The sequence below is a fragment of the Strix uralensis genome, chromosome 28 (assembly GCF_047716275.1).
Source record: "Strix uralensis isolate ZFMK-TIS-50842 chromosome 28, bStrUra1, whole genome shotgun sequence".
NCBI classification, from domain to species: Eukaryota; Metazoa; Chordata; class Aves; order Strigiformes; family Strigidae; genus Strix; species Strix uralensis.
The window spans coordinates 130,085-153,752 of NC_133999.1; the positions used below are offsets into that span (position 1 = coordinate 130,085).

The 23,668-nt window shown below is 37.2% G+C and overlaps 1 pseudogene; it reads left to right on the forward strand.

Annotated features, from left to right (window-relative positions):
* Window positions 1-288: 288 nt before the first annotated feature.
* LOC141935626 (uncharacterized) lies at window positions 289-23,138 on the forward strand (annotated as a pseudogene).
* The last annotated feature ends 530 nt before the right edge of the window (window positions 23,139-23,668 follow it).

Below are 23,668 nucleotides of genomic sequence, written 5' to 3' on the forward strand. Positions count from 1 at the left end.
TAATTACAGTGCTGTATGACACAATGTGCAGACAGATGGACAGTTTGCATCTTGTGTTTTACATGCTATTAGTGGTTCAACCTGACTTATCTGAATGCTGGGCTCATATGAATGCTTTGAATTCCAGCTTTACATACATAGCTTAATGTTTGTATTTTGCCCCTTAGGTAAAAAAGCACAGAGTGAGAGCATAATCTCGACAAATCACACTTTAAAATAAGCTTATATTTAAAACAACTAAACTGTCAGTTACCTAACAACTATGTTTCCTGTCAAGGTCTGGTAAGAGTTTTGCCCTGTGACTTTGTGTAGCTGATGAGGAAGACTTCTAGATCGTGACAGCACAGGTATGTTTCTTTCCAGTAGTAGCTTATTCCCAACTTGGTGTTTGTTCAAGCTTTGTCAGTATTTCAGGCCAAGTTTTTCCTGGTTTTCATATAGTTGTCTGACAAAATAAGAACTGTAGATTAAACTAAACATTGCTGCTTAGTTTATGTATAGCTTTACCTCATTTGCCTCTTGGTGAAGTTTGTCTGGCTTCATGAAGCCTTGTATCTGCCTTTTACAAGCTAGATAGTCAGGCTGAACTGTTAAATGTTTTGACACCAAAGTGCTGGCATATTTCAGGTTTTTTGCTGGGCGGAACAAAAATATTACGACTGCTTAATAGGCAACACCTTTTCTGAACCAGCCCTGGTCTGTCCACTGTTTTAATGAATGCTGTGTGTTCTCCATTAGTATTTAGAGACAAAATATATATACGTGGCTGTAGCATAGACATGGGAATGTAGTATTAGACTATTGACTCATCATGTCCAAAGCTTCAAAACTGTAGGAGACCATGTGGTAGATGTCTAATTGCTGGAATGCTTGCTGCCATAGTCTATGAGCCCAGTGAGTTGCTGTCATAGTCTGTGAGCCCAATGAGTTAAACTTAATTCATAACAAAAGCTGCCAAGCCACGTCTGTAACATCACAGGAAAAAGCAACTGGAGAGTGAAGGGCAGACAAAATACGCTAATATTTTGAAATAAAATGCACTTTTTAAAGATTATTTTGAAATCTACCTGTCTACTATCAACGCTGAATCAATTTACTTTCATTTTCTATAGCAAATTTTCACTGCCCAGATTCTGAGATGCACAAAAATCATTAAATTTTGGATTAATAGATGAATTGCTGATCTATAAAATGACTGAAAAAGTTACTAAAAAGCAATTCTGTAACTTGCCCTCTGGCATGAGGTCTAATTTTCTAGTGTCCCCTTAATAGCTAAAACTATATGCTAGTCTTCAGAATTTTTCTGAACTCTGTCATGCATTAAGCTACATTGTGTTATATTTATAATACCAATTATTTATCAGGTCCTGCAGAGATAACCATGAAGTCTGGGTTACTCTTGCAATGAACTTTTATTCTAAATGGACACAATAATGGGATGATGGAGAAACGGATGTGGAACAATATGATTGTTTGGTGTTTTTATTTTTTAATTCTATCTTCCTTGTCAAACATGGGTTTTAGCAAGGTTGTGGTATATGTGTAAGGCTTTTTCCCTCGTAAACAGTTGCTTTGCATTGAAAGAAGAATGGCTGGTCTTGTTTCATCGTGATGTGAACTCCATTGCAGACCCTCTCCCCAGCTATCAGAAACTTGCTGTGTAAATTTTGAATAGGATAAAGAAAGCTTTCTCCTTAAAGAAACTGCAGCTATCAGTTTCAAATTGGCTTGTCTTATATAAGAGACTTCAGAAGCTCTATGTTATGTGATCAGAAAACAAAAGAAGGATTTTATTTTATCTCGCAGGATGGAACCAAATTTGGATAAAGAGGAATTTTTCAGACCATCCTATATTGCTAGTGCTGAGCCACTTCAAAGAACAGGGCCAGTAAGTGTGGAAGACCTTAAAACAGATCTCTCTGGTGATTTTTCTTTGGTTTCTTCAGACTCGGACACAAGCCAGGTAAGAAAGCTTTAACGTTTGCATTGTTTGGATATTTTTTAATAAGCTTAGTCTTTTCATCAATACGAATAATCAGAATTTTACAGAGAAGATGAAAAGCATCTTTAGTATGTTTTTAATTTGGAGGAGATAGATAGGATTAGACTAAGTTGTGTGGCACTGCATTGATACCTTATTGGGCGCATCAGTCTTGGAGCAGCTTAATCATAGAATGTTTTTGTGGGTTTCATTCTTGATTTCTCATTGCCTTAGTGTCGTGTGTGTGTGTATATATATATGCTGCAAGATTATGAACTCTTAAGTTATCACAGCGAACTTCTGCAGAGGCCTAAGCACTTGTGAAAACTGATGTAGTGAATTACTTTTGCTTCTCTTGTCATCAAATAAGTCTGTTCAAAGTAGCCTGGTGAAAATAAAACTGCCTTAAGATGCTAGCTATCCAACAAAGAAGCTAGTCAAATTTCTAACTTCCTTATTTTTTTTTTATTTAAGAGGAACGTTTTGGAGCCTAAGGGACACATACAAGTTTGCCTGCGTATTAGGCCATTTACATCGTTGGAGAGAGAAAATGAATTGCAGGTGTGACATTTATATAACTTGAAAATACCTTAAATGTATGCTTGGGGTTTTTGGTTTGTTTTTTCCTCTAAGCTGAGCTTTTCATACACTTTTCATGCCTGCATTGTTTCTGGTTCCTTTTAATAGAGCTGTGTTTCGATTGAAGATTCAACAAGTGTCATACTGAAGCCACCCCAATATTCTTTGAGTCGACTGAGTGAAAAAACTGTTGGACAGAAGTTCACTTTTTCACAAGTAAATGAATTGTCTTTAAAAATTTTTAATCTTTTCCTGGAAAAATTTGTTTAACTTTATATTATTAAATAGCAATCCAACTAGATTTTTAAACTGTCAATAGTCTTTAAGATTATAAACATACAGAATTTAAAGGATTCTTTAAAAGTCTCTAATGATTGCTGAAACAAAATAAAGATGTTTCTTGGTAATGCTCAGGTGTTTGCCCCTGAAACAACTCAAGAAGAATTTTTTGAAGGCACCATGAAGCAACCAGTGCAAGACTTCTTAGATGGATATAATCGTCTTATTTTTACATATGGCGTTACAAATGCTGGGAAAACCTACACATTCCAAGGTATAAGTAGAAATGTGTTCTTGAATGAAATTCCTTTTTTTTTTTTTTTTTTTGAGAGGATTACTTCTAGCAGAAATATTATAACTCTTTCCTTTATTTAAGCTGTAGGCCCTGTACATTGGCTTCTCTTGAATAATAATAATAATAAATAGCCTTTGAAAGTCTCCTTCCATAACCAATATCACTAAACTGCCAACTGACAGTCACTGCCAGAGTTTACGTAGACATACAGTGGTATTGCTTTGTAAGGCTGTAATAATTTCAACCAGGTGTACGTGACTTCTTTTTTCCTCCAAGTATCTAGAGGGTGGAGGGGGGAGTTAAGAAAATATGTGTTCTGTATATCAGAATGTGAAAAGTGTGTAAGTCCAGACTCATATTTTCTTAATCATTATTATAAAGGTCATATGCATCTTATATGCATTGTCTCCAAATAAGGAATAGTATTTGAGTCCGTTTCAATTATTACAGGCAGAGCATAAATGGTTTGAAACATATTTGAGTACTTCCAAGTATTTCTGTCTTGTCTCGAGTTTCTGAGTTTATCAATAATATCCTAGGAGACCTTGTCTCCTGATGTACTGTTTCTGTACTGTTAAAGCTCAATATCCTTTCTGGTTGGAAGATGTCATTCTTTAATTATTTTTCAAAACATTTTAACAAATAAGGTGGCTTGATTTAGATGGAAACAATTTCTCCTGTAATAAAATGGCAGTTCTAGATTCTATAATGCTTATTTTATACACAGAAGTAGTAGAAGGACACTATGTCTTATGCCATATGAAATTGATCTTTATTGAAGTGACATTGTCTTCTAAGTGATCTTCTGTTAGGTAGATTATAACTAAAGACTACTGCCAGTATTTTCAGTTATCATTAATCTGGGGCAATGATGGCATGCTCTGTCCTAATAAATAATAGGTAAATAACAACCCCCCAAAATTCCTAAAGTGTACAGTCCCGCATGCTTGGCTAGTTTGGGCTATATTGTGTGGGTTTTCAAGACTTTTTGATTCATGTCTTTTCAGACTCTGCAGACTTTTTCATGCTATTATATTTTTCTAGGACTTAACTATCAACTTGTGATAAGAACTGTCAGGGCAGAATGTTGCCTACGGGGTGCCATGATTTCCTCTTCTGTTATTCCCAGTATTGTCAATATAGCCTTTCCTTTCTGGCAGTACATGGCAGTCTGTATTCAGTCAATGGCAAGGGACTTAAGTGAAAGATGCAACAGTTTTTTAGGACTGTTTGTTGTTTGCCAGTGACTGCTACTTTGTTCATGTGAGGTTGAATTACAAGTGGCATTACGAGAAACAAAAAATTACGAGTAGATGAGGAGAAACAAATGTAATCCAACAGTACTTTAGTATGTTATTTGGTTCCTAGCTTGGTGTTTGAGTGCCAGCTAGATTTTACATAGGTTCTGACTTGGGCAACACAGCTAGTGCTGTAACTGGTGAAAGCCCATCTGTCTCAGGAGCGGTAGGAGTTATCAGAGGCTGGAAGATAATGCTGTCAGTCTGAGACAGGATAGTTGTTTCTCTTCCATTCTCCCCTCTTTCCTCTCCTCTCTGGTTTAGAAATCAAAGTTAAGTGAACCCTTTTTAAACTTGCATCTGGATTCAGAAAGATCAAGTGTTCACTGAGGCTTTTATCTGACTCCTTTTTGCCTTTCATGTGCAAAAGTAGGATGCTTTGGTAGGAAAGGGTCTGGGACAGGGAAAGGAGTGAGTCTTCACAAGGCTTCTAGAACTTTTTTGGTAGGGTCTGTGGAATTAGTACAGGACTGCAGCTGAGAGAGGAGTCATCAGTTGTATTTGCAGATTACTTCCTTGAGAGAGAGAGTGAAGGCAGCCTATGAAATGCAATTGAAAAACTGCAAATCTCTATTGAATGTGCGTTGGTTGTGGTTGGTTTGTTTTTTGTTTTTTTTCCTTAAGGCTAAGTTTATGCAGAACACCCCATCAGTTTTTATGTTCTGCCCCTTACTGTCTAAGGGGTAGAGCATGAGCTGTTGCTGAAAGCCAAATACCTTTCAGAACACTAATGACATTGCTATTACCTTGAGAATAAAAAACCCACTGCTTCGTGCTGTAAGTGGCCTCCAAATCCATCATGTATGCCTTGAGATTAGAGTTGCTTATCTTTCTGTCTTTGTTTATTTGTATATCTTGTTCACAGTAATAATTAGGGTCTTTCTTTGGTATGTTGCTTTCAGGGACAGAAGATGACATCGGTATTCTGCCAAGGACTATGGATATGTTGTTTAAAAGTATTCAAGGGAGGCTATACACAGCAATGGATTTCAAACCCCATCGGTGCAGAGATTATATAAGGCTGACTAGAGACCAAGTGAAAGAAGAAACTGCTATTAAAAATTCAATACTTCGCCTAACAAAAGAGGTAGAGGAGCACTTCTTTCTGTACTGACGAGTACATGCATCTTTAGATAGCTCAATGTTACCATGTTCATTTTTCAATGGGAAGCAACTCTCTGTATTTAAGTATGGACGTGTCTTTGCTGTCAGGTAGCTCTTCAGATGAGCAGCAAAGTGAGCAATATTGCTGATGAACCCTGTTCTGTGAATTTCTGCCTTGTGGCTGAATACTTTACAGAATGTAAACACTAAGGTTTTTTTCTATAGTTTGAGCATCTGATAATTTATCCTCTGGGGTTACTGGTGCTTAATAAGGATGGAATGCAAATAGTCTCGCCATCTGCGGGGATGCTAGTAGGTCTGCTCCTTTAAACAATTTACTCTCTTCCAGGATACTTGAAAGAAATGAATGATTTTGAGGTTGTTCCCCTCTTCCAGTCTATGCCAATAACCTCAAAGGAAGCAAAGGGTTTTTTGGAACAGCAGAGCTATAAAGCTGTTGGATTTCTAAAGATTTGAATTCAAACAGGTTTCTGCTGGACTTTATTCTTAAACAGTTCACTATTGAGTAGTCCAGAAATACACTTCAGTTTCATGAATTGCTTGGAACTCTAAAGCTGTTTAGTCCAATTACAGTTGTGGGGATTTGTATTTTGTATAAGCATACCTTTTTCCTGGTGTCTTTAACTCTGAAATGAATGCAATAATGTAAGAAAACTGAGCATATGCTAGGAATTGGAACTAGAAATGGATTGCAGTGCATTTTTTATTTTTAGTGAAAAGAATTATCTGCCTAGTGGTATGCTGGGTTATAATACAGTGGTGTGGCTGTTGTGGGATGGAATCTATCTGTTACCTTGATTTTTATCCGAGTTACTTAACTAGAATTCTCCAGTGTGGAAGGCAGGTGGCAGCAGAGTTCTTCAAGACTTCACTTCAAAAGCACAGGCGTATGTTCTATCTAGCTCTAGCAGTCTTTAAGGGCTTCAGAAAAAACGATCATGTATGTGTCCCCTGTAGTTTTGCCACTAAATCTCTAAGCTGTTCTTATAACAACAGTTTTCAAAGTTTGCACCTACTTCAACAGAGAGAGGTTTGGGTGGGTGTTTTATATGTGTAAAGCTTAAACCTGAAAGTTTTGATTACACACGTATTTAACTATTTCAGGAATTGCTTTATGGAATCCCAGCTTTATATGACATATGCTCTTGACAAAACATTAAAAAAACCCAACCCAAATCACACCTGTTTTTTAATCCATGTTTCTTCTCTTAAGCATACTGGTTTTGGTAGACGAGTTGCACTTCTTTGCAGTTCTGTGCCTAAAAAAACCAAACAACCAAAACTAAGAGTGGGAATGGAGTGTGTGTGTATTAACCTCTATCTGTAGGGATTTGTTTTACTTTGGGTTTTTTTTGTTTTTTTTTTTTTTAAGAATTCAGCAGAAGGAAGTTTTCCTTCTCTTTCTAAAACCTGGGCTTTATTTCAACTGTGATACAGCCTGTATCATGTAGTAGTAAGTTGTTCACTTAATTTCTTAAGTGAACAAGTGTTCTACATTTACCTCTATTTCTGAGAGTTGACCTAGGAAGCTGTAAGATACGGAATCCTGAATTAGCAAAATACCAATACTAAAAAATTTCCAGACTCTCTAGATTCACCAGGTTAAGAATAATGTGTAAACTGCAACTGGAGTTCCGCAAATCATCCTGTTAAATCACCCTGTTTCTCTGTGGGGTCCCACCCCTCTATTTTTCTGTGGCTAGTTTTCCTCTGGCTCAGGGAGCTGAAGTGCTCTGTACTGTGATAGGGCCTGATGTAAGGGAAGTGTCAGGGATGAGTATTAAGGTAAGAACAATCCTTTCAATAGGAGTGAACAGGTGCATTGAACTAGACATGATGCCTAGTCAGGATCTTTGTATTGGCATATTGCAACTACACTGTATTACTGTCTAGTAGGAGCTGTTACAAAAGGAACTGGTGATCTACTGTCAACAATGTATCTTAAAGCCTCTGTTCTCTTTTGTAGGTAGACCATCAAGATAGCACTAACAGCAAAGCACCAGTTGGTTGTAAGGGTATGTTTTATATTAAAGAATTGCAATTAAAGCAGGCAAAGAAGCTTTCTTAAAGTCAACAACTGACTTCTGGCCTATGTTAATAATAAAATGACTGCTTGGCATTTTTATATGCCTGTGAATTGGATAGTGATCAATTTATCTGGCCAGAAAACACAAGGATAAAATGGTTAGAAGTTTACCTGAACAGACATTAAATGAGATGAAACTATGGCAAGGAAAAATAGTACTACTTATGCTATGGTCTCTAGTGGTATCCTGACCCTGTATGTAATTAGATAAACCTAATTCTAGCATTTAAAAACTACCTAAATACTAGGTTTGCTTTAAAATGTTAGAATGATATGTACTTGTCAGTTTGATTCTTTTAAAGACATTGAAGAGACTTGAATAATTCTAACAAAGCTGCATGTTTTTGATAGAATTTGCAAGTGGGAAAGGAAGTGGTAGATGAGGTGTCTGGCAGATATGTAGGGTAAGCATGTGACTTCCAGATATTTAAGAAAGGGGAGAAAAGTTTCAAGGGATTTTTGTCTGGGGTAAGTGCTTTTTAGAAGGCTGCTGTAATATCAGTCTTCACTTACTAATTTTTTGAATAAAGTTTATTTTACAAGGTCTATACTGACTTGTAATATTTTGTACTTGACAGATTTGGAAGAACTCTTAAAAGGCTCAGAACAATCTAGCACAACTGCGAAAAATCACGTGAAATTTTCTCTTTGGGTTTCATTTTGTGAGATTTACAATGAATGTTTTTATGATCTACTGATTCCTATGTCAAATGACAAGAAAAGAAAAACACTACGCCTTGCTCAAGACATCAAGGGATGTTCTTATGTAAAAGGTGATTAGAATACATTGCAAATTGCCAAACGTGTAATTTGAGAAGTCAGTCTTCCTGTAATAATATTTATTTCTAGATTAGAAAACTCCTAACTGTATTCACTGTGGCACTAGAAATGTCTGCCTTGGGTATGAAAGGCAACAATCTACATACACAGAAGTATCTGTACCTTTAATAGTGTTTTCTCTCTGTTGTTAACTGTAACTCTTAAAAGCCTGCGTGCACTCCACTGACTTGATATTTCTCTGAAATGGGAGAAATATTGAGAACAATTGACAAATTTTTTAGTGTTTTGATTTTTTCCATTTTCTTAAAAAAGACTCCAAATTCTTACCTATAGTTATAATTGGCTCAACAGTTCTATTTTGTTAGTATTTTCAGAGAATATGTGAGAAAGTTCAGTCTGACTGCAAATTACATTTTACAGTACTCTAATGAAGCCTGTGATGTGATTTGTTGTGGGTTGGGGGAGGCGGGGGGTTAGCAGAACTCTAACAGTTCAGTGTTTGTTTCTGGCCATGGAAATAACAGGTTTCAAATCCTATTTGATTTATAGGTTCTTTGGAAAATCAAGACACCAATTCTAGATTAAAGGCTTTTTTGGAGGTGTTTGGCCTGCTCCTTTTATCTTTTATATGCCAAATTATAATTCAAAAAGCTGAATCAGATGATAAACCCAACTCCTTCATTTCTTCAAAGACTAGAAGAGGTGTGAAGTAGGAAATAGTCTGCTTTGAGCTATGCTTCAGCATAATCTCTTTTTATAACATTTGGAGGTATAAGGCTGTTCCTGATGTTCTTGAGGAAAACCAGCTGATGATTTTCTTATTTTTCTTCGTCACAGCTGGTATTTTTGCTAGTACAATTTTGGTGACCTCTAGTTTAACAGAGGCCATAATGTTCATATTCTAAGTTCCATTAGTAGGGTTGTAGGTATTTACTCTAGCCCATACCAAGGTGATATACAGTCATCATATTGCAGACAAAATTCTTCACTGATTTTCTTTTTTTTTTTTTTTTTTTTTTTAACTTGATGGCCCTGAAAGATGTCTAGGTGATTTTCCCCCCGCACCCTCAAAATCGTAGGCTAAACCAGAGAAGCTGTCCAGGTAGAATTCTGCCTTGATGAGTATGAACATAGGGCGTTCATGCTCATATTAGACCCTGTGCTTTGGCTTTTCAGAGTGGAGGCTAAGGTTGCTCACTTAATTTGGATGGAGCATATTTCTGTGTGCTAATAGGATGAAATGATGAGAGATATGTGCCCTTCCTTTCCCATGGAAGGAAGAATCTTGATTTTGTTGTCACATAATTTCTGTCTGAAGCATGCTTAGTAAAATGTTTTTGTCTCAAATAAACGTATTATTCTTGGTGTGCATACGTTATCCCCTAATCCCTTCTTTCTTTTTGATAATGATATTTACAAGATTACTGTGTTTGTTCTTCCTAAAGGTCTGCAGTGGGTTCAGATTTCTGATTCTAAAGAAGCTTTTAGACTTCTAAAACTGGGGTTGAAACACCAGAGTATCGCAAGCACGAAGCTAAATACTTTCGCCAGCAGAAGGTGAGAAACTTTTTGAATAGCACTGGGCATAGGATGGTGTCTGGGAGGAAGGGGGAACTAAAATATGGATTGTGGCTTTTAGGAGGGGAAGAGGCTTTAACAGGGTCTAGATATCTAGGTTTGGCATCCTTTAGCACTGTGTGACCCAATGTTTTTAGTCAAAAGGATTCAATCCGTCAGTAAGATGAACCTGTACAAAAGCTAACAGATTTATCAAATACTGTCCTTCAAGCAAAAGCACTTAGCTTTATTCCATCTAAATGTCTGAGGAAAAAGCAAAATAAAGGCTACACCAGCATCTCTTTAAAAGTTTGTATCTGATAGAGTATATGCTGAGACAAGTTGACAGATTCAACAGTGTTTTGAACAGATGTTGTGGAGGCTAAAAATATTTTGAAGGTATTAGTCTACTTTATCTTCTCTGCTGATTTAAACTTTTCCTTTTAGTCACAGCATGTTCACAGTTAAGATACTAAAAATTGAAGATTCAGGAGCCCCACAAGTCACCCGAGTCAATGAGTAAGTTCAGAGCAGAGACCCTCTCTTCTTTTGTGATGAAGTTGTCAGTTATCTTCTGTGTTGGTGTACTGGTACTGACTATATACCCAGTGCTTCCTGGTAGAAGCTCATGCACTTTCTACCCACTTCCCACTCCTTTTCCCCACTTTCTACAATCATGCAGTACTTGGCCCTCTATCTCCAGCCATCAGGTTGCAGTGCTGTTCTATATCTTGTCCCCTCTGTTCAGCACAAGTTTCTGTTAGCCTGCTATATACCTGAACTCGTCTAAGTCCTCAAAAGGAAGAGGATGGTGGTGGGGGGGAGGGGAAATAAGAAGTGTGTTGGGAAAAGATTTGTCAGGAGGTAATGTAAAATTTGATTGGGAAAGCAACACTGAAAAGAATGGAAGTGTTTGTGCAGATGAAGATCAAGAAATTCTTCCTCTAAAAACAGTGATCATTTTAAAAAGTGAATAATTTGTGCATGTTCTAAGGTAAATAAAGGGAGTTTTCCTTATCTGTTTTCAGATTGTCACTGTGTGATCTTGCTGGTTCAGAAAGATATGCCAAGACCCACAATGAAGGTCATAGATTGAAAGAGAGTGGAAATATAAACACCTCTCTTCTGATTCTAGGCAAGTGTATTAACGCACTCAAGAATTCTCAACAGTCAAAGTAAGTCCTTGTACGAATTGCAAACTGGTTGTGGCTTTTAGGTATTACCTACAATGTTTAAAATATGCAATGCTAATACTAAGTTTTTGGTGGAAATGATGTATAGACTTGTTGATCTACCAAAGTCATCTTAAACTTGCCTTGTTCTGCTCTTTAAATCATCAATTCTAATCTCCTTTAAGCATGCTATTGTATATTTTAGCAATTTAACTTTACTCCTCTGAGCTTGGTTTATCAAAAAATCAAACTTTGGAATAAGTTTAAACCCCCCTTTTCACCAGTGTCATAGTAAGTGTCAAATTTTTAGCCTTTTATTACTCCTTACGAACTAACTCAACTGTCTAATACTTCTAGTGTAACATTTTTTCATCAGCAGAACATTGCTGTGCTATCATAACTGTGCACCATTTGACAAAATTTGTCTGTTTTTTAATAAATACTGACATAACTTTTAACACTCTCCTCCTGATCCAGCTAACCATATGCAGACAAAAGAAAGCCTTCCTGCTATTTATGCCCTACCTTGGGGATCTAAATAAGAGTGAAATAATACAAGAAGCTAGTTGTCTAAAAAACAGTACAATATATAGTCACAGCTGGATATAACTGTCCAGGAACTGCTTTCTCCACATGTTCTCATTTGCAGCTCTATTTCTGTCCCAGAAGTTAAATGAACCCAGTCTGCTGATGGATGTGCTTTGCCAAATTCACTTACCCCGTAGCACTCTTCCTGACAGCCTGTTCAAAGTCTGTAACACCTTAAGATGAAGAAGCTTTGCTAGCGTGTGTTCCTGATTATGTTCTGTGAATTTACAGTCTGTCTTATTTTTCTGTTCTTTCCAGATAGGAAGGATGCATTAAAACTAGCGGCTGCTTAGAGGGCTGTTAATGTATTCAGAATGACTTCTTCTGATCCCAATAACTTGGAATTTTAAGAGATCATGCTTCAGAGCATTTCTTCTATATTGTTAAAGTGTTAATACATGCCCTTTGCAAGTTGAATAGGAAATAGAAACTTTCTTAAAATTATTTTGGACTACCAGTCCTGCAGCAAAGCTATTTATGAGCTGTCTATGTACTCTGGTAGGAGTGTCGCTGCCTTCCTGAGTTCTGTAGCACTGTCCATGTAACTGAATAGCTGTTATGTGTCCAAAATGCAGGCAACCTATTTGGTGGCAAGTGTGCGTTCAGTCATGTTTTAGGAATTCTCATAAAATTTCCTATAAGCATCAAAAACTACATCCCCAGCTGTTAAATTCAAGGGCACAAATTGTGATTTTTTTTTTTTTTTTAGGAAGTGCCAAACTGCTGGGAGATTAGGAAGAAAGTTCTGAAAAGTATCTCCATGTGTTTGGTGTATGCTCATTTTCTTGCCTAGGCACTTGCTCTTGTCCATTCTCAGAGGCCGGATACTGAGTGAGAGAGATCTCTGATGATGTTGGATACTGCATGCCTAGAACTAGATATGTTCTCTTCATTAATGTGGAAGGGAAGAGAGAGGTTGGGGTATAGTTTGGTGTAGCATGAGGCTGTGTGACCTGCCCAAGGCTAAACGTTGAACACTTTCAGTTTAAGTGCTCCCATTGGTTATATTGCTATAGCCTATCTAAGATAATGGCTAAAGCCACAGTCACAACAGCCACATGGTCTCTCTACAAACAGCTGCATCTAGTCCAAAACAATTTTAATTTATTTAATGACTACTACTTTAATAAATATTTTTAAGTCTTCATGCTGGGTAGCTTTTACACTGACTGGAAATTATTAAACATCTGGTCATCTGTTCTTTTGTCTTTAAAGGTCGCAGCAGCACATACCCTTTCGGGAAAGTAAACTAACTCATTTCCTTCAAGGATTCTTCAGTGGAAAGGGGAGTGTATACATGATAGTAAACATAAGCCAATGTGCTTCAACGTATGATGAAACACTCCATGTGTTAAAGTTCTCGGCCATTGCACAAAAAGTAAGTGTGTTGCAGTTTATCTTGATCAGTACTTCTGATTTGCCTTTAAAGAGCAGGTTCCCTCACTCCTAAGAATATGAATTTAGTGACTGGGTTTTTCTGTCTCATGTTGCAATCGTATTTTCTGATTGCTCCTAGTCAGGCTTTATTTCCTTGTAAAGCTTTTAAAAAGGCTTTGTTGGGACATATATTTCCTATTAAAAATCCGTAATTCCCATAAAATATCCAGCCTGACAAGACACTTGCTATATTTGGAAGAAATTCCATGAGATCTGGGTGAATTTTTCTTCTGTAGTCATAGCATGCTCTCACCTAGTAGCAAGTCTAGCTGCCCCATATACTACTGCTATCTTAATGTGGAATATTGCTCACCTGAGGTATGTAGGTTGAGCACCAAAGAGAATTTGAAAGGTTGTCTTTATGTCCTCAGGAGCTTCAGTGGGAAGGTGGAGGTTAAGCAGAATGAGTAGGAGTAAGTGCAGGGATAGAACCCTGGTGGAGTTGGAAGACAAAAGTATTGGGGATCAGTGCTGCAGCCTTAATGGAAACCATGGAAAACTTCTGTTGACAGTTAAATATGTTCAAAGGACAAGAGATCCAGGCCATTAGAATGTGGGCTCATCTAAATGGGTTAAGTACAACACTAAAACAAACAGAATTTGTTGGATGGCATTTGTGTAATGCAACTAGAAACTCAAAGTATAGGAAATACAGAAATCTGAAGGTGCATGAGGTGGCAACCCTCTTGTACGTTGTCAAGCTAGTGAAACTTGGTGTTCCTGCAATCAAAAGAAGGGTTAGACTCTAAAGTGACTCCTTTATACTCTAGCTGGAAACCAGTTGAAGTAGTGACTCTGAACAGATGATAGACTGGGGGAGTACTGTGCTCAGGAGACCTATAGGGAAGTGCAGCGGGTATATCTTGGAAGTGCCAGTAGAGGATTAAAAAATACTGAAGACTTTATTCTTTGTTTTCTGGGTAGGTTTTAGCTATGGACACATCTGTTTTTGTCCAAGATCAGTCATTTGACCAGAAATCAACAACATCATCACTACTTAGTCACATTAAAATGCCAATTTCAAGGAAAAGAGTTACTGTCCTATGGGACAGGAGCTTAGAAGATGTGATTGAAGATGATAATGAGATGGAGGAACAGCATATGTCAGGAGAAGAAGCAGTGCAGAAACATGAAGATAATAAAGTTATTATGGGAAAAAAAGAGTACATGGTATGTGCCAGGGGTATGTTAAGAATTAGCGTAGCATGGAGTCTTGAAGCAAGGTATTATTCTGGTTTTCCCCCCTCTCACCTTTTTTTCTGATCACCCTTATTTTATCTAAATCCAGCATTAAGAACTAAAAGTGGGATTACTCATGATGTGATGATGCCTGTTGTGGGAAAACTCTATAATGTGTCTGAATATAGACCAAGCAGTAAGAATTGCAGATTTGGCTTTCTCTCCTTTTGGTAGCCTGTGGTCAATGCACAGCAAGTATTACCTGCTTTTAGCAATACAGAAGACTGTTTCTCTGTATTCTGTGTACAAGAAAATGCTGAAAACTGTTCCTTAAGGAACAGCAAATTTAGTCACTTCTAGGGAAGATGAGGAGGGAACTGAGGACTAGAAACTGTTTTGTGGAGGTTTCATTAATATTGTCCCAAAAATGAGCACCTGGAAAACAAGAGCCAAATCCTGTGGAGCTTAAGCCTGTTTAAGACAACTTCAAGAATTCTTGTAATAAAATGGATGTTCTTTACAAATGCCTGCTCTGTGCAAACTTATAAACTGCTGTGTTAGTACCAAAGAGATCTTCTGATCTACTCATAAATCTTCCTGTTTATGAATAAGCTAATAAAAGAACTGGAAGAAATTTTGTCAGGTGGAAGGGTAAAGTGGTGTTGTAGTGTTTGAGGAATGAGAAAAATCTCACTTATGGGAAACCATGTCGTTATGAAAAACTTAATACTAATGGTAATTCTAGATGCTGCTGAATCTCATAGAAGAGTTGAAGAACAAACTTATTGCTGAAAAGAAGAATAAGTTACTGCTGGAACTAAAGATTCGTGAAGAGGTGATGCAGGAATTTGCCCAATATTTTGCTGAGCAGGAAATATATTTCAAGTAAGTTAGCTTTAAGTGGTTTTTAAAGTTAATGATTAAAAAAAATTAAATTCCATTCATTTATTTCTTAAATCTGTCTCTTGGCTATAAGAGACCACACTCTTCTGCTAGACTTACTGCCTCTGTTAATAGATCAGTTTCTGTTTGGACTATGAGTTCAGGAAAAATACTGTGTAGGAAAGGCTTTGATTTGGGGCACATAGGGTGTGTGTGTGTGTGTGTGTAATCTGTCAGCAGTGTTCCTGTAGAGCTCTCCCTAACAGAAGAGCTTTGATAGGATGTCTGTAGAAAGAGTGACACTTGCAAATTCTTTGGTTACTGCAGTCTTAGTGATACTTCAGATGGGTATTCTGGCTCAAGAAGCTTAGAAAAAATGCTTGTAGTCAAGTGTTAGCCATATCTGTGTATATATGTCTCCCCCTCATTCTTCAGGAGTGTGCGTACTCTGGTGTAGCAACACCATTTTGTGTATTGTTTTATTGTGCCAAAATAAAGAAAAAAACATCTTTGTTTATAGGCAGCTGTACTAATAACTTTGTAGCAGCTCATACTAGCTAGCTTTTATCTGACTTATTTTTCCTACTATAGTGAGTTCCTTTCTTATGAACGAGAACGGCTTCAAGAAGATTCTGACAGACGCCTGGAAATCTTCAAGGAACTTGTAAATGGTGATCTTGAAGACATGGATGAAGAAAATGAACTAAAGGATAAGCGTCGCAGTGAACAAGCTGGACCTCTGGTATTATGCCCCTGATAACATCCCTTTCACTAACTACCTGTTATGGTGATGGTACGTCTCAAGAATTAGAAGAATGGTTTCAAGGAATTGCATGCTGCCTAACTGTATCCTCAGCAAGATATATTTATCATGTTCAATAGGAGTAGTTGCTGTGCCTCGGATATGCATTTAGGAATCTGGGGTTTTCTGCATTTCTGCAACACAAAGTGAGAATTACTGTGTACAAAGAAACTGGGGGAAAAGCTGCAATTATGCTATAAACTGTTGCATTGAGTGCCTGTTTAAGGTATTTGAAGCTGACTTCTAAGACCCCATATATGGATGGTACTGGAGTGGTCCCAGAGACTTCTTTCCTCTTAAGGCTATTGTGGCTACAACTGAAGCAATGAGAATTGTATATACACTTAAGCATAACTAAACTCTGAAGTTGAGGCTGGTTCTTGTGAGTTTCGAACCCTTTGTTTTTAAAAAAACAAGGAGGAAAGAAAGTCAGTGTTTTAAGTACAGCTTAATTTGATAAGTTACCACAAACTTATTTGACCTCACAAACTTTTACTGATATTTGAAAATTTCAGATGTATTCCTTCTAAAACTGTTTGCTTGCTGTGTTCATTCAGTGTTCTCATCGGGTAAAAATGCTAGCTTTTATATTAAATTTGGAGGGGATGCTTTTGTGGTGGTATAAAAGGGAATGTGATGGTGGGCCGTTAAATGCTTTAAAAATAAAGTAGCTGTTACTTGATGCTGGAGAATTCTGTGTGAAGGTAGAGAGAAACTGGCAATCAAATTGCCTGTGAACCTACAAGATGGCTTTGAAGTCAGAATTAACTGTACTTAGATGTTTGAGTACATAACGTTCTTTGAAATTTTCAGTAGAAATAATGGATATTGTGTAACTATTTGCTACTTCTAAATGGATATAAATTATCTTTCAGGATGGAGAACATGGCATAGGGCCAGGCACCTACATTGATCTTGAGGATGTTATTGATTCTCTGCAGAATGATGTCGTTGATACCAAAAAGCAGGCGGAAGAAACATACAGATACATTGTGTCTCTGGAGGACCCACAGGAAGCTATAGGTTGGCTTGAAAAGCAACTGGGAAAAACTAGCACTGAACTAACTCAGACCAAAGAAAAGCTGACAGAGAAAACCAATGAACTAATCAAAATTGAAGAACAGCTGACACAGAAAACCAAAGGTGAGCTGGGTGTGTGTGTGATGTGAAAGAAAAAAGAAATGACACTGTAAAATAGAAATAATCCAGTTGAGCAGGATTTTGGAACCAAATCGTATGTTACCTCTATAGGTGGTAATCAATTGTTTTGTGTATGTTTGGGTTGAACAATTCCACAGGCCTTGATTATTTCATTTTTAAGACAAAACTTAGAACTGTCAGTTGAAGACTTCTGAATTGTGGGGGTAACATGTCAACATTATTTATTCTTGATTTCATGGTTATATTGTGATCCCAGCACTTCACATTTTGCTGATGCAGTGTTTTCAGGTATTCTGTGGAACATTCATAGATAAAAGTATCAATACCTCATAATATGATTTCAGCAGAAGTCTCTTGACATGATCTATATTTTATACGGGTTACAGGGCCCAATTCTGTTCAAAAAAACCTGAACTTTTGAAATGTGTCCTGTAAGTAGAAGCCAACACAAAAATAAATGAGTCTATTCAAAAGCTACTGAAGTACCAGAAGATCTGGAAAAATGGATTACTGAGTAAACCATGTAATAGCCACTTATTTGATGCAGGCTTCTCTTCCTGTTACAGACTTTGAAATGCAGATGATTAAATCGGATGAGGCTGCTGAGCAGCTTAAAGAAGCAACTGAGGTAACTTTCTCAAAAAAAACTTGTGCAAAATTACTTGCTTTAGTACAAAATTTCAGTAGCTTAAAATGCTATTGTAGTATGTTTCTAGCTTTTTTTATATCAAGCTTAGCTTAACTGATCTTGCTTCTAAATGCATTGTATAGTTCAAGAATTTAGCATTGACTGAACTACTTTCTTTTCTAAGAAAATGAATACGCAGAATAAAAGGATTCAAGAACTAATGGACATCGCAGAGCAAAAAGATGATGCTATCACGAGACTGCAAGATTTGATATCCTGTTTAGAAGAAACCATAAAAGACTATGTAAGTCTTAGACATCTCAATTTTCTGTTTACAAAAAAATTAAATCTGTGCTTATAACGGACTTGACTATTTTGGAAAATTGAATTTTTCTGTAAGTAATTGCTACTTTCTTGAAATGGTAGCAGGCGAAGTTGGCATTACAACTGAAGTTACGGCAAAATGTGTGCAGAGGTGTGTGTGGAAAATAGGATTTCTGGAAGCAGTGATCTGGAGTTACTATTGGAGGACTGTCGATGAGACTATGAAGAGCCACTCTAAAGAAAAAAACAACACTCAAACTGGGAGGACTCCAGCTGTGGGAAGAGAGGGATTATGTCACTGTCTTTTTTATTTTTGCCTGAATGGAAGAGGAAGGAAAGGAGGTTTTGCTGCAGCAAAAGCTCAAATTTAATTGAAGTTAGAAGTTAGTGTGAGAAGGACAGTGGTTGTGTAAATTGGCAACAAAAATCAGTGTGTCCCACCTACTACCATGATGCACACAAACTTTCTAAGGCAGAGCAATAATATGAATGTATTGAGCAGAGTTTGATCTAAGAGTGGATGGCCAGGGTATCTCTGCTTTTGATGCGATCAATAAAATTTGCAGCTGGCTAGTCTGCTGCTGGCTGCTGAATGCCAAAAGGCTGGCTTGGCTACATGTACACAGGTTAAAAAAAAAAAAATCAAAACATGCGGTTAGGTGTTTTTTTGAGCCTGATGCCCTGTAACCTGAAATGTAGTTCTGAGAACATTTTAAGTTAAACTTAGGCAGCGCTCTGATCCATTTTTCTCTTCCACTGTGAACTTAAAGCTTTGACCATACTTAATCTTCTATTCCCTCTCTGCCTCTGAGCAACTTAGCTTTTCAATAGTATTAATGCTCAGAGTGGTAACAGTTGTGATGACTGCTTCCTATCACTGCTCCTTCCAAGAGACAGGCTCTAGCTCTGTCCAGTGTTTCTATGAGACTGTGTGGGATGAAACTTAAAATGTGACAACAAACCTCAAGTCTGTTCTATAGATCATTATTTTTTTTAATGAATTACTTAGATGAGTGATTGGTCCTTGGCAACCGGCATGGCTTGCCACTTGTGTCATCTTGTGAGTAAAGAAACTTTATTCTTGGTCAAATACATAGTCTAAAGTATGTATGACAGAACTGACTAGGCTTTCAAATTGCATCAGATCTTTCATGATAAAAATGATCTGTGGCTTTGCTGAAGGTGGTTAAGACTCCCAGCTCTACCAACTATGACAAGAAAGTGATGAACTTGTAGAGCTGACCATTGGCCCTTTGAGCAAATCATGGATTTCCTCAACTCTTTTGACACTGGATACTTCAGGTGGTAAACTCCTTTTGCATTTCGTAGTTTCCTAGTCTCTTGCTCTACTTTCTCTACAGTGCAAAGCATTGTGCTTATTACTGTCTGAAGGTGTACCTGCTTTTTGTTTAAGCAACTGATCTGTAACTGACTTGTTCTTCTGACAACCCATATACAGGTTACCCAGATAGATTTGTAAAAATATTTGCATCTAAAAGATTACTAAGCCTATTAAGTGCTCACTTTGTAAAACTTCAAAGTAATTTATCTTATTTTAACACAGGACAACACTGTAACTACCATTAAAAGAAAATTGGCAGAAAAGAACTCTAATGAACTGATTGAAAGCAGCCAATTCAGGGATTGTGAGGAGACTCTATTGAAAGTGGGAAGAAAACGTTGCTCTGAAAGTAAGCCTATTGTGGAAAAAGTCAAACCCTGAAACATGAACTAGCACAATAACAGTTTTTGCAGGTTTGATAAACATTTAGCAGTGGAACAATAGTTAGGTTTTCGTATAATACAAGCCTTAGTCTGACATTAACAATGAAATGCTCACCTAAATCAAGTTGATGAGAATCACTTCAGAATTTTGGATTTGGAAAGTTTAGTAGAGATACTCTATTTCTTTCTAATAGAGCTTTAGATCTCAGGAAATGGGGGAAATTACTTGTGATGAAGGCACTTTGGGAGAGAATGGTGGGAACTAGGATGGGGGCTCATCTGTAAATATATTTTCAGATCTGTGTGCAAAGGAAAAAATAATTGAAGATATGCGGATGACATTAGAAGAACAAGAACAGACTCATATTAAACAAGATCAAGTGATTGAAACCAAATTAGAAGAGACCAACAGATTAGTTTGGGGTAATCTCTCCATGGAAAGGGAGCAAGGAGACAAAATTGTTTTGGATGTATTGTGATAGCTGCTTTAAATCTCTGTTTTGATTTGCTGAGTGTTATTTAGGCATTAATTTTATATAGTACATAACAAACTTCTAACAGTTAAAGGCTTCTGTTGTCCCTCTGTGGTCATGGCTGATAAATCCAAGTAACTTTAGTAGAAGGATGTGAATGTGGTCAAATATGCATTTAAGACTATGTTATATAACCTCATTTTGTGTGCTGACTAGAACTGGAAGCATGGAAGCAGAGATATAGAGAGCTGGATAACCAGAGCAATAGTGACTGGCAGCAAAAGATGAGCAAAACCACAGAAAAAAACATAGATGAAAATGAGGAATTAATAAAGCTGCGAAAAGAACTGAAGGTAAAACATGGTGATGTAATTCATACTTAGGTTTAAAGCCATAACTTTCATTTAGGAGTCTAAATTTTTTTTGTGTTGCTATCTTCAAGAACTAGGGCACAATGTGGCAAGTTCTGGTAAAGGAAACCTCCTCTAAAAACTGCCGTGCATCAGTGCAGCAAAGTCTGGATGTGGTGTCTTTGTAATATACAGCATCACTGATGCTCCATAATGGAGTGCACCCTTCACTATGTTATGCTACCATGGACGGTGCTTCTCTAGCTGGGCTCCTCTTAAAATTGTCTTGAACAGATGTCAAGAGTTGGATTGTTTCAAGCCTTTTTCCCGTCAGTTGCTTGGGCAAATAAATCAGACTGTTTAAAGATCTTGTGCTTGCTGTGTGACCTGTAAGTCCTTCCTGTTAGACTAAGGATTTACCTCTTAATTCTCCTTGGATTAGAAAGTAGACTTTTTTCTCAAGCAGCTTTTCAGGTCCTATGTGGGAGAATGTCTGACAAGAGGTTTGATTGTGGCAGAGAAGGAGGCAAAGTTGCTGTGATTGAAGCGACATTCTTAGTTACACACTCTCTCTGTTTACCATTCAAATTTTGCTGCATTTTTTGCCTTTCAGTCTTGAAGTAGGTTTTTTAACATGTTCTGCAAGTATAAAAGATTGGGAATTTGTAAGTAAAAAGGGTCTTTTTGCCATTACCTTTGGTGTAACTTTAATAGTGTTTGTGACCTACCCAGAGCATTTTTTAGAGGGAAAAAAGTCTGTTCCCTGAAGATGTGCCAGTCCGAATAATAAGTTCTGAGAACTGCTGAACAATTTTTTTAACTGGAAAGGAACAAATGAGAATATAATACTTGCACTTGGGAATATGCTGGAGTAAAACTGTGCTAGTATTTCTGTTATCTTTTTGAAATTAATGAGTTTAATGGTAATCTGGATTTTAAGACTTCTTTTTTTTGTTGCTTAATCTCTGCCTATGGCTTTATTTCTGGTTCCACTAAAATAGGAAAGTGAGACAAAGTATCAAACTGATAAAAAGAATTGGCTGGAGGAAAAAATGAGACTCATGAGTGAAGTGAAAGAAGCTGAGAGCCATCACAACAGAGAAATGAGAAAATTTGCGGATGACAGAGAACGTTATGTAGAGCAGCAAGCAGAAATTGTAAGTGACTGGAGGTCTCGTCAGAGTCCTCTAGCGTAAGTCGTTAGTACAGAGCAGATCTCGTGTCAAGTGTTAACAGTGTGGGTGCTTGAGGGGAGCTGGCCTTTGTCAAAGTCCCCTCATTTATCACATGACAAAGCCTACATGAGATCATCTCAATGTGAAAGGGAAGAATAGGAGTGTCACAAAATGAAAAAGCGTGATACGTAATGGAAGTTAGTGTGCCTGTTCCTTTCTATCCTGTCACCACCACCACCTTCTTCAAACTTCATCTTGTGTGTAAAACACCAATAAGTAACCTATGCTTAAATGAATTGCTACTTAATGAAGCTAAGAAAACATACTTTGAAAAACAAGATTTGTTGCTTGGCTTTTCTGAAAAAAAAAAAAGGGGGGGGGGGGGGGGAGAAGCCTATGAGGCTTTAGAAGGAAGAGAAGAAGCAAGCAGTAGTTGACAAAAAAAGCCTCTTTCCAGATCTTTCCAGTAAAAATACTTGGTCAAAATGCTAGTGGTTTTGCTCCCATACCACTTTCAAAGTAGGGTGACTGATAGTTAATAACAAGGTGGATACCTTGCCTGGTCACTGGGCTGTATCAAGGTTGTAATTTCTTAAGCATATGAAATTATTGTATGAATCTGTGCAATCTAAAACTGTACTTGCATCTAGAAGTAGTTAGCAATGACCTTCTGGACCTGCAATCAGTACAGGGGGATGTTAGGAGCTTGGGACTACTTTCACTTTGTCTGTGACTTTGCTTGCCTGAGACTTTCCAGTAATAAAATCAGTAAGTGGGCAAGCAGGAGTGGTGGTTCTTGACAAAAATTCTCTTCACAAACAGTATAAATATAGATACAGTTTTTTCTCATTTGAAGCATGGTTTGCTTTTGTATATTTGTAGTGAAACTAGTTCTGTGTGAGCTTTTTAAGATCTACATAGGCTCTCAAGTCTACTGAGGCCATAAAATAGTACTGACTATGCCAAACTAAGCTGTCAGAACAGTTCAGATGGTTTGTAGAAGTGGTGTTCAATTCTAACCTATTTTTTCCCCCATTCAGGAAAGACTTGCTGCACAGCTGGTAGAAAAGGACAACAATCTTCAAAAGTGGCGTGAAGAAAGAAATAAATTAATAGAAGCTTTGGAAGTACAGCTCAAGACTTTGGCTTCTATCACCATACAAAAAGATAAAGAAATAGCAGAACTGAAAGAAGCTGTAGTAAATGATTCAGGAAAGGTCCTCTCTCATTCTTTCTGTTGTTTCTGTGGGATTTTTTTTTAGTTGTTTTTGTGATTTTTCTTTTGTTATTCACTAACTCTGCAAAACACTATGTTTTGGCTCTATTCCAAACATATTGAAATTGTTTGCAGCTAATACAAAAAAAAAAAAGCTTTATGCTTTTCTGAAACTGAATTTGTAACAGTAACTGAAGTTTCAAAAAACTTAGTAGTTCAAATAAACACTCAAGTCTATTTGATCATTTGATTGCAATTTGATTAGACTGGAAATCTGAAACAACTATCACATCAGCTGCCTTTTGCACAGAACCAAGAACTTCACAAACAATGGGAGGTGAAATTTATAACCCTACATAAGTAGATTAAAATAAAAATTTTGCATTGCATCTTCCCAGGCTGTTGTATGACCTTTCTTGGCTTTAAGTAGAGGCCACTCATACATGAAGTTGTTGGCTTTTTGTTGGACAGCTGGCTGTTTGAGCCTGCAATTCTAAAACTGATGCTACTGAGTAATTGTAATGATGCTCATGCACATGTTAATTTCTTTTGCCAATCCTGCAATTTGTGGCAATT